This window comes from Haliotis rubra, unplaced genomic scaffold, assembly GCF_003918875.1.
Source record: "Haliotis rubra isolate DU_JTF1 unplaced genomic scaffold, ASM391887v1 Scf523, whole genome shotgun sequence".
NCBI lineage: Eukaryota > Metazoa > Mollusca > Gastropoda > Lepetellida > Haliotidae > Haliotis > Haliotis rubra.
Genome location: NW_025767217.1, coordinates 40,382 through 52,977, shown reverse-complemented (window position 1 = coordinate 52,977; position 12,596 = coordinate 40,382).

The window sequence follows — 12,596 nt, the reverse complement described above, 5'->3', positions numbered from 1 at the left end:
AAAAATATCAATTATATGATCGTCGGATCTTGACATTAAACCATATTTCTTGCAAAATTAAACAAGTAAAAAGATAAAAAACAATGATGGCTAGAGTGAGTTTAGTTTTATCGCCTTTTACATTCAAGCAATTTCATGACAGGGGACACCAGAAATGGGCTTCACACATTGTACCCATGTGGGGAATCGAACCTGGGTCTTCGGCGTGACGAGCAAACGCTTAAAACACAAGGCTACCCAACTGCTCCATGAAAGCAAGAAATAAAGCTACCACTATGCTCACTGACATTCGGCTGTGGTCTGAGATATTGATCACTTAATTTCGTGGGTTAAACTGGTGTCCACCCTTTCATATCAACATACATGGTGGGAAACGGGAAACAGGGCTGTTCATTCGACTCCAACATAAACAGGATTACTTATTCGAACATTTTCAATATTTGATACATTTTTTAACTCCATTTGACATTCTACCTGTAATATGTTTGTTTTTTTCGTGGCTTAAGAGGCAGGTCAATTTGGGGAAGTGGTGAAAAAAAGTGCAGAAAAGTTGTAAAATTACAATATTAAAATCAAATGTTGTACACTGATACCTCTCAATGAAGAGTGAGTGAGGTATCATACCTCTGTTAGTAAGGACTGACTGACTGAGTTTAGTTTTACGCCGTTTTTAGCAATATTCCAGCAATACCACGGTGGGGGACACCAGAAATGGGCTTCACACATTGTGCCCATGTGGGGAATCGAACCCGGGTCTTCGGTGTGACGAGCCAACGCTTTAACCACGCTACCCCACCGCCCCTGTTAGTAAGGAAGGGGTAGGGCTCCTAAAATGGGATTCGCAAATTTTACCCATGTGGGGAATCGAACCCAGGTCTTAGTTGTGGTGAGTGGATGCTTTAACCATGAGGCCACCCTACTCCATGCTCCGCCAAGATCTCATAAACCCCCTACAAGGTCACATCAATTCTTTTCAAATAATGAGGAAGAAAAAAAGAAGGAAGTTAAAAAAATCCACAAAAATATTGTACTATATACTTAGGTGTGACAGACTGAGCCTGCTTGTATTAATAACATATTAATTAAATTAAACAAATATTGGAACCACATAATAGATGGTATATTTCCTATGTCATGTGAAATATGATGCATCTGCCATCTCGTGATGTGAAAAACATTCCATTTTGGCTCAGTGTCACTCGACAGATACATCATATTTCAATAGACACATGAAATACCTTTTATATCTCTTTATTTTAAAAAATTAAAGTAATGAATAGATATGAAAGATATGACTAATTTGTTGTTAGAATGGCCTGCTTCATGTACATAGTAGCACTTTGTCCCCTAAGTAATGTCCCCTAAGTAATTCGCTGACTCTATTCTTCACGCGATTCATCAGTCCATCCGGTATAAATTTCAATCATTATAAATAAAATGTTATGGCCAATAAATCATAAACCAGTAAATTATTGCAACACATCAGTCATAACAATGATAACTGTACACCACAGCGTGGTTGCCTTATTGCAACCATGAACTACTATATATATACTCATGAAAAAAATAAAGGGAACAGCAATAAAAGGAAGCATGTGTATGATGTAATAAACGGGTACCCGGAAGTAAACGGACAATTATTTGGCAGTAGACTAGTACAGAAAGCAAAACACGCTGTTTCTTTATTTTTGGCATGAATTTCAACAACACATATATTCTACATCCGTTCATACGTATCACTGCATTCTTCACACGATATATACATACATGTACGTTCTAAACTTCAAACGTAACAACCAATGAAAGAAAGGCACTGCACACTCATAGTAAACTGTAAACGGTTGTCTCTTTCACGAACTCACCTTTCAGTGAACAAAGTTTAAGTCAGCTGCATTCACACATCCCCTCAACACTACTACTACTACTACTACTACTACTACTACTTCTACTGGCACTATCCATGAAAGAGCTACCAGTTGTGTCGATCATAAATCCTTTCTCAAATTTCTACAATGAAAAAAGGCATACAAATGTGGAGTTAAGTGCCTTAGGTAGAAATTTACGGATTTTTTATTTGTATCCAACATTACATGTAGAACTGTGCTGTAAATCTTACAACGCACATTTCTTAAGTTCGATCCATAGCCCTTCAGTTGTGTAGAAAATGAAAAGATGAAGAGATAAGCCAATCACAGCCATGTTAAAGGCACCTGCAAACACTCGGCTACATCAATGTCTCTTCAGATGGTGACTTACAAAACTCTTTACACCTAACTGCAACAGAGATTGAGAGAATAAACAACCCTGCTTGTTCCTCTCTTGTTCAGTGTCAATGGTTCTAAAGTATTCAGTATTTTATTTTTCAAAGCTATATCCAAGCAATTTATCACAGCTATCTCTGTCATGAAGTTGTCTTAATCACAAACTCAAACTGAAAATGGATTTCTTGCACTGAGGACTATCATGCCCTCTACATGATCAGGGGAGATAATCAAAATTAACTAGGTAACATTCCATCACAAGGCCAAACCAATTTAGTTGCTTGTTTAACGGATCCAGCTGTCCCTATTAAGTTACTCCCAAACCCAACAAAACCATGTTTCCAGTTTCCAATGCTACCCAATATGGTGCCCCTGACATATGACATTTGGGATCACTGTAAAGTCCCTTATAATGCCAATGGCACAAATTAATATTGCTTCTCATAGGCTGAAATGTATTGCAACCTATAATCTTAATGAACTGTTAAACTGATACTTTGAAGTTTGTCCTCGTGTGATGAAGACTATAGATTCTTTTATATTATTCGTAAGAAATTGAGAAAATATCTTCCTAGAAACTGATTTTTTATTTTAAAATGAAAGAATATATCTCATATGTATTTCTATTTTATATTGTTTCATCTTGCTTCCACATATATTTGACATGCGGATCTGCAAAACAAGTAACTCAAAGGGTGTGCTCTTAAACTATTGTGTTACTTTGGCAATGGCTACACATAAGATCAACACTGGCTCTAACTATTCTATTGGTCCCAAGAACATGAATTATTTCAGACTTTTATGTGTTCTTTTAACAGTACTCCTAGTCTGTCACACAGACCCCGAAACAAATATATCCTAGAATGACCATGCAAGTCTAGGTTCTGTGGCAAGTCTAGATTCTGTGGCAAGTCTAGATTCTGTGGCAAGTCTAGATTTCAACAGTTTCAGGAGAATGAAGAAAGTCTCTGGGCTCCTTTTTATTATATTTTATGATTATAATTTAGGAAGTGTTTTTTCAGTAAAATATATTATTTCAGAGACTAGATGTTAGTCTGCAGTACTCCAGTTATAGCAGGGCATTCTATTCTGTCACCCTGACACTAGAGAACAAATCAAATAAGAGTCCTACTAAAGTCTAGATTGCAAGGCAAGATTGTTCTGTTGTCCAATTGCATTTCTTTTGTAGATATACATATATATTTTGTATTTTTAAATGAGAAACTTTATTTCTAGGACTAAATTTCAAAATGCAATTACAAAATGCAATGCTCCTATTTTAGCATAAAACATGACTCTTGCAACTAAATATTCCATATTACGACAAACGTCGTATGTGACATTTGGAAGCACTTCTATTGCATCTAAAGCCTTGCATTATATTTGTGGCTTGTTGGATGGATCCACCCTACAATACAAAAGTTAAGAATGACAAGGAATTTCATTAATGCTGACGGTAGTGATTACCTTTACAAAAAAAAAATTCATGAGATTTTTTATGACAGGAACAGAACTATTCTTCAATGATAAACCTGTATTTTTAAAGTCATTTTAATAACCTTACCGACTCCAGATCACTCTGTTAGTGATTAAAAATGCAAACACAATGCTATAGGACCTTCCAACCATACTCTCCACTATCAAAATCTGTAAAACAAAACATTTTTAAGGTCTGCAGTTTACATCATTAAACCTTTCTTCATGTACAGTTTCTCATCATGCATACATGCATCTTTATAAACAACCACTTATCATGAATACAGAACTACTTATCATGCATTCACAACTCCTTATCATACATGCACTTTCAGACTGACTTAGAGCTCTGTCATTCATTTACTTGAATATTCAACCCTGATTAAGACAGTTCTAATAAACATCTTCAAATTTTACACATAAACACAAAACCACATTTTTTCTAATGGTCTTCATTATTGCCTTCCATTCCCAAACAGGGAATTATCTGCCCTTGACAGGAAAATTGAGAAAAGACATTGTTATCTTGTTCAAAATTTGGATGTTTTTAAAGGTTCTTTCCCCCCATTAATTTAGGTATACATTTTACGTAAAGCAATTACTATACTCAGCATTAAATCTTCTTTACATATACTTTTGTCAGTAAAATTTAAGTCACCTCCAAAAGCCATGTTTAAATGTAAATTTTAACCATAACATGAATTTGGACATTTTTAAGTCCAGTTTAAGAAAATTTACTGACATTTGTTAAGACGCATAATGGCCTCAGGTCTAAAACACAATGTAACTCATCCTCTGACATGAAATAATGGCAATCTCAGAAAAATGAATACATCCATAAGGAAGAATCTGGAATCATAACTAAACAACACATTTGTCAAACCACAGACACACTCATGGATTTCAGAAACACTGCACTCTGGTACCCTTCTATCCATGTACAGTCTTTGACAACCAAACCAAATATATATATAGATAGATATATATAAATATCTATTGCAACAATAACAATATACATATGAGGATTTCTTTGACAATCAGTTAATCTCAGCTCTCGTTGTTTATATCAACATACACAATGTCATTTTCTGGCACTTGTTTTTCGTCCTTTATATCAACCACAGTTTTCTTCAGTTCCACTCGTGCTTTCCGCACCACAAAAAATATTACGCCAGCTGTAAACAGGAGCTGAAGAGAAAAAGATCAACATTCTTATAACCTAAACCAAAAAATATTCAACTCACAAAAACATGTATTTCTGATAAAATATTTTCAATGTACATTTTTTGCTCATTAACCTCAGACAGATATGTTTGTAGTCACTGAAACTGTCATAATTTATCTCAAATGGCTGACTTAAGCTTCGGAGTTAATTCAGAACCACATTTTTTATCAACAGTAATGATAAGAGGCATTTAAAAACTGTAAATATATGATTTATCTGTGTGTCATGGTATTACAATATATCATCAAGATAACTTATCAGAACTCTAAAAACCCAAAATATCTTGCACATGTATTGCTAAACACTTAAAAACAAGATTAGGGCAAGAGCCAAAATCAAATGAAACCTCATAAAGATTTTAAACTGACCCAGGGTTTGTCTCAAAAGCAATATATAGCATTTGTCTACTTAATAATTCTTGGAGGGTTATAAAAGTATTGAAAATTTGGTAATCTGGAAAATTGTCCTCACCTGGGCAGCAAATATAAAATAACCCGTTGTTTTGTTGGTACCGTCTCCTAGAACATCCTCCATGGATCGGAGTGTCGATCCAAGGTAACAGTTCAACACTGCCATTGGTAGCAGACCCACGACCGACGCCAAGCAGTATTTCCATATAGGCACATCAGCCAGCTGAAAATAGAGGATAGGTTGGGAAAGGAGTGCTTGAAAAATTACAGATAAAAGTTTAATTCCTTAATTCAAGTTCAGGGGCGGAAGGTTAACAGATATGTGAGGTGAGGTGAGGTGAAATTGGGTTTAACGTCGTGCTTGAGAATATTTCGCTCATATGACGACGTGCATGGGTGTGTATGTGTAGGTGCGGCTGCTTGTACTAGCCCAGACTGAAGCCGGTTTTATAGTGCTAGCCCACTGAGATACCATGCTGCAGTGAAGCATGAATACCCCACTCAGACACATTATACTGACTCCGAGCCGACCAGGCCTTGTTGTACCCATTAATGCCGAACGCCAGGCAGGGACCAACAAGCACCATATTTTAACGTCTTTTGGTATGACGTGGTCGGGGATCGAACCCGCGACCTTCCGCTCCCTGGGCGGACGCTCTAACCACTACACCACGGAGGCGGTCTAACAGATATGTAATTCTTATCTGGCAAAATAAACTTTTAGAGTTTTTTCAGTTCAAGTAAATGAGTAACATGTGCATTCTGTCATGTGCATACCTGAAAATTTATGCTAAAATCAACTGCAAATTTGAGGTAAAATGAGTTAAAAACAAGAAAGCTCATGTCTGTTAATATTTGGTCTGGTCTGGTTGTTGTATAACGCCACACTCAGCAATATCCCTGCTGTATGGGAGCGGTCTGTAAATAATCAAGTCTGGACCAGAAAATCAAGTGATCAACATCATGAGCACGATCTGCATAATTGGGATACGATGACACGTGTCAACCAAGTCAGTGAACCTGACCCCCGATCAGGGAGGTCGCTTCTTATGACAAGCATGGGTTGCTGAAGACCAATTCTAACCTGGATCTTCACGAGTCGTGCCTGTTTATAACCTTTGTCAGTCTCTTTCTGTCTTGATCAACAACTTTCTTTGTGCTGTTTTGATAACATGTATTCTGTGGTCCCTGATTTGTGTTGTAACTTTTCCATAAAATGTCTTTCAGCATGTTGAAGAAATTCACATATTCAGGAGATATGTCTGAAAGCTTAAACCATGTCGGACAAACTTTTAACCCTCTCTCTAAATAACTTATACTAATGATATTGATATATAATTAAGGACTGATGTTCTATTTGTTGACATTCATCAACTGATGATCAGTGCCTCAGGTGAGCAAATACTTCATGAAACAATCTGTGTGGCACTGTGAACTTTTGGTGTGTGTTTGAGTCATAGAAGGGCTAGATGAGCTTCTGAGGAGAGGTGAGGTGAAATTGGGTTTTACGTCATGCTTGAGAATATTTCGCTCATATGACGACGTGCATGCGTGTGTGTGTGTGTATGTGCGTCTGCTTGTACTATCCCAGACTTAAGCTGGTTTAATAGTGCTAGCCCACTGAGATACCATGCCGCAGTGAAGCATGGATACCCCACTCAGACACATTATACTGACTCTGAGCCAACCAGGCTTTTGTTGTACCCATTAATGCCCAGAGCCAGGCAGGGACCATCAAGTACCATATTTTAACGTCTTTTGGTATGACGCGGCCGGGGATCGAACCTGTGACCTTCCGCTCTCCAGGCAGACGCTCTAACCACTACACCACGGAGGCGAGATATGTGAGGTGAGGTGAGGTGAAATTGGGTTTAACGTCGTGCTTGAGAATATTTAAGCTCATATAGCGGCGTGCATGGGTGTGTATGTGTAGGTGCGGCTGCTTGTACTAGCCCAGACTGAAGCTGGTTTTATAGTGCTAGCCCACTGAGATACCATGCTGCAGTGAAGCATGAATACCCACTCAGACACATTATACTGACTCGAGCCGACCAGTCCTTGTTGTACCCATTAATGCGAGCGCCAGGCAGGGACCAACAAGTACCATATTTTAGCGTGTTTTGGTATGGCGGTCGAGGGGATCAAACCAGCGACCTTCCGCTTCCCGGGCGGGGACGCTCTAACCACTACACCACGGAGGCACTCTAACAGATATGTAATTCTTATCTGGCAAAATAAACTTTTAGAGTTTTACAGTTCAAGTGAATAAATAACAGCTTCTGTCATGTGCATACCTGAAAATTTATGGTCAAATCAACTGCAAATTTTAGGTAAAATGAGTTAAAAACAAAAAGGCTGTGTCTGTTAATATCTGGTCTGGTCTGGATGTTGTATAACGCCACACTCAGCAATATCCCTGCTGTATGGGAGCGGTCTGTAAATAATCAAGTCTGGACCAGAAAATCAAGTGATCAACATCATGAGCACGATCTGCATAATTGGGATAACGATGACGCGTGTCAACCAAGTCAGTGAGCCTGACCCCGATCAGGGAGGTAAAGCTTCTTATGACAAGCATGGGTTGCTGAAGACCAATTCTAACCTGGATCTTCGAAGTCGCGTGTCTGTTTATAACCTTTGTCAGTCTCTTTCTGTCTTGATCAACAACTTTCGTTGTGCTGTTTTGATAACATGTATTCTGTGGTCTCTGATTTGTGTTGTTTCTTTTCCATAAAATGTCTTTCAGCATGTTGAAGAAATTCACATATTCAGGAGAAAATGTCTGAAAGCTTAAACTATGTCAGACAAACTTTTAACCCCTCTCTAAATAACTTATACTAATGATATTGATATATAATTAAGGACTGATGTTGTATTTGTTGACATTCATCAGCTGATAATCAGTGCCTCAGGTGAGCAAATACTTCATGAAACAATCTGTGTGGCACTGTGAACTTTTGGTGTGTGTTTGAGTCATAGAAGGGCTAGATGAGCTTCTGAGGTGAGGTGAGGTGAAATTGGGTTTAACGTCATGCTTGAGAATATTTCGCTCATATGACGACGTGCATGCGTGTGTGTGTGTGTATGTGCGTCTGCTTGTACTATCCCAGACTTAAGCTGGTTTAATAGTGCTAGCCCACTGAGATACCATGCCGCAGTGAAGCATGGATACCCCACTCAGACACATTATACTGACTCTGAGCCAACCAGGCTCTTGTTGTACCCATTAATGCCCAGCGCCAGGCAGGGACCATCAAGTACCATATTTTAACGTCTTTTGGTATGACGCGGCCGGGGATCGAACCTGTGACCTTCCGCTCTCCAGGCAGACGCTCTAACCACTACACCACGGAGGCGGTCAATGAGCTTCTGAAGATAGGGTTACCACTTGAGGTGGCATGGTTGCCTTTCTCCCATGCCACAAGACCCGTGAAGATCCGGGTTAGAATTGATCTTCAGTAACCCATGCTTGTTGTAAGAGGTGGCCAACAGGATCGGATAGTCAGGCTCACTGACTTGGTTGACACATGTTATCGGTTCCCAATTGTGCAGATCGATGCTCAAGCTGTTGATCACTGATTTGTCTGGTCCAGACTCAATTATTTACAGGCCGCCGCCATATAGCTGGAATATTGCTGAGTGAGGCCATTTACAACAAACAACCAAACCAAACCCATATCGCTACGGCTGCACAATATAACCGGTTTACCGGTATTTACCGGTTCAGACAATAAAACGATACGTATTGCGATACGCTGATCGAAAACCGGTATTTTGACATGCATTCGGAAAACTTCGTAACGCTCGGAGATCTTCGGATATTTCCGTTTTTTGAATAGTTCTTTTCCCTGTTTCATTAGTGCCAAATGTTACTTAATTTTTTATTTTGTCATGATTAAGAGTTTTTATAAAAGGTTAATCAGTCATAGTAATTTTGTTGTGTTTTTGCTTTATAATCAAGCATTAACTCGATTATAAGTAGTTTTTGTTAAAAACATAATCCTTCAATATATTGCAATACATATCGCAATATATGCTACCGCATCGCAATATATCGCAATATGAAAATTCTCTGCAATACCCACCCCTACATATCGCACATAAAAGTGTAAAGCTGTGTGCATTTTCTTATGTACAGCAATCTCTGGAACTACAAATATATGCCTATATTAGGTTTGGTTATCCTTCATATATACAAGATCTGTCTAAAGGCTGTATGATGATACTGTCCCAATGAATTCTATGATGTGTGAAATATGGACAGTTCTGTGGCTCTCCACCAGTGTACAATGTAACCATGTGACATTCCTGACATTCATCGAGAAAGAGCATAAGCTGCCTTAGTAGTGGTCATCTCGACAAGGTCACCCTGCTATTGTCAATATTTATTGACCTTCATCACCTGATGAAGATAGGGCTCCATGTGAGCAAATTCCACCACGCATGAAATATTGACTTCTGTAACAGTCCTCTTAATTCACAATGTTCACTGGACAATGAACAAAAGCTGCCTTGGTAGTGTTCATCTAGTCAAGGTCAGCCTGCTATTGTCAATATTTATGAATTGATGTATCTGTTGACCTTCATCAGCTAATGAAGACAGCGTCTCACATGAGCAAATTCCACAATGATTGAAATATTGAGCTCTATAACTCTCCACTTGATTGGAAATCTAATCACTGGACATTCACTGGGAAATGAATGACAGCTTGCTTGGTGGTCCACATCTGACAAAGTCACTGCTGTTGTCAATATTGTAAAATGACCGAGCAGTTAAGTTGATTTCACAGTAAGTAAATTCCAGCGATATCAAGATAACCGGTGTTCAAGTCTGGACCAGATAAACATGGGCTGAAAGCATGGACACACCTTACATCAGTGCACTGTCAACGCGTGGTGTACGCGTCAACTGGGGAATTAGCTCATAATTAAGATGAAGTGTATGTACAATACGTTGACAAGACGAAGGAATACGTTGAGCTCAAACTTCTTTAGTTACATGACAAACAAATACACTAGACATAAAAGAGGTTAGTGGAGTACCTGCTCAACCCCAGGGTGTTTCCTACGAGCGGCATTCTCCTGCTCGTGGACGTCCCTACACAGAGAGTCGGAATACCAGACTCGTACTCCTTCACCGTACAGATGTGAGCATACTTAATATATATATACAGTTTTTGATAACAATGGACAGGTGACGACTCATCAATGGAGACAGAAAAACAATAGCACTTCCTTGACCAGTTGATGTGATGGCAGACACGGCCAAGGGGGATGACCAGTTAAGGTTATAAATGTCATATACAGTGATTAATTGCCTGACAAGTCAATGTACAATGCGGAAGTGATAAGGATTACATAGAATACAGATTAGCGTCATATAAATAATTACAATAAAGTCTCACATGTCTTGACTACGTAGTTTTTGACTTTTTAAATATTTGGACGATGGCTGTCCTGAATTAGTCCCTATAACAGTACTGTGAAACACCATCAGCTAAATCAAGGTTGAGCGAGTTTAGTTTTACACCACTTCCAGCAATATCACGTTGGGGGACACCAGAAATGGGCGTCACACATTGTACCCATGTGGGAATCGGAACCTGGGTCTTCAGTGACTACCACTGACTACCTCACCACCCTTACCAACATTGAGCTAGGCGAAGCCTGGGTCTGACTCATCAAACAGTGCATGGTGATAGTCAGTAAGTAAACTTCTTATTTTCTCCACATTTGTTGATGCTACATTCAAGTATCTGTAAAAGCAAGTGATGCCATGTATTAGCTAGTCTGTCTCACAGTCCCTGAACCATATTATTTCCCTTCCGCCCAGCCCTCCCTGCAATGCTAAAGTCCTAAATGAAGCAAGTCTAGATTTCGCCATGTTGAATCTCCCAACTCACTGAGGCTTCATTTCAATTTAAATGGGTTTTATTTGTTACTATCCAAATTAGAGATATTCATAGACTAAGCATTTGTCTAGGCTGGGTTGTTGTAGTGCAAATATTTAAACTGTATACAATGTTGTGGTTCCAGTGCTTTAATTATGGTCAGCTGGCTAATCAAAAGCACATTACTTTTTCCAGACTTTAAATCCCTTCTCAGGTTTCAAGTATAAAAAACATCAACCTTAAGGCTTTATTTAAAGACTAAGACAAACAATTTTAATGTATAGAACGCTAAACTATTTAACAGCTGCGACCTGAATATATCCCACATTCATAATTCAGTAAATACTGTCACTTGAATGTCTTACCACAAATTCTTGATGGCTCGGATTACTCATGTCAACCATTTATTGACATTCCTATCAACTAAACGAGAAATCTTTTTTCACCCTCTACAGTAGGATATGATAAAATCTGTTATTAAAAACAGGCAACATGATCTGTCCATGCCATAACAAATTCTTGGACCATCAGCGCCAGTTCTGGCCAGCTGGTTATCAGAGCCACACAGTTTTTAAATCTCTATGATATAAATCTGTCTGTAAACATGTCTGCAACAGTCCACATGATAATCCTGTCACGGCGAGGATAAAAACAGGAATTCAACTGTATAGATATTGAAAACGTAATAAAAACCTAACTCTACATGATTTTTATTTAAAAAACAGTGCGTCCCAGACATGAAGAGGGAATAAAGTAAAATGAGACGTGTGAAAAATGATTAACACATGATAAAAATGCTATTGAAATATAATTTCCAATCTGGCATCGTACACAAAGATCACGTGGTATTTATCGTTACCCAACCTGTCACTCAGTATCAAGGGGATAAAACAATACTGATCGACCTTGGTCAGTACAACTTGTCTGAAGCAGGTATCAGTGTTAAATAAACACTTGCACAAGTCTTTAAAGTAATAATTGATAATCTGAATATTCTTTTCTAAAAAATATACAGAAAAAGAACACATTGTCCTTTTAACAGACTGGGGTCCTTGTGATGTCCGCTTATCTAGACCTGCCTCTTTCAAGGATAGAATTACTATACACCCATGAGCTTAGCATTCAGTACAGCCTTGGAGCAAGACTTTGTGTTAAATAGAGGCATGGTATCTTAGTGGGCCAACATTACATAGTGGATTAGTCCTGACTGACATAAACACATAAACACATCCCATCACATCATGTGACACTTTGTTTGTTGTTTACGCCACACTCAGCAATTATCCAGCTATATGGCGGCAGTCTGTAAATAATCCAGTCTGGACCAGATAAT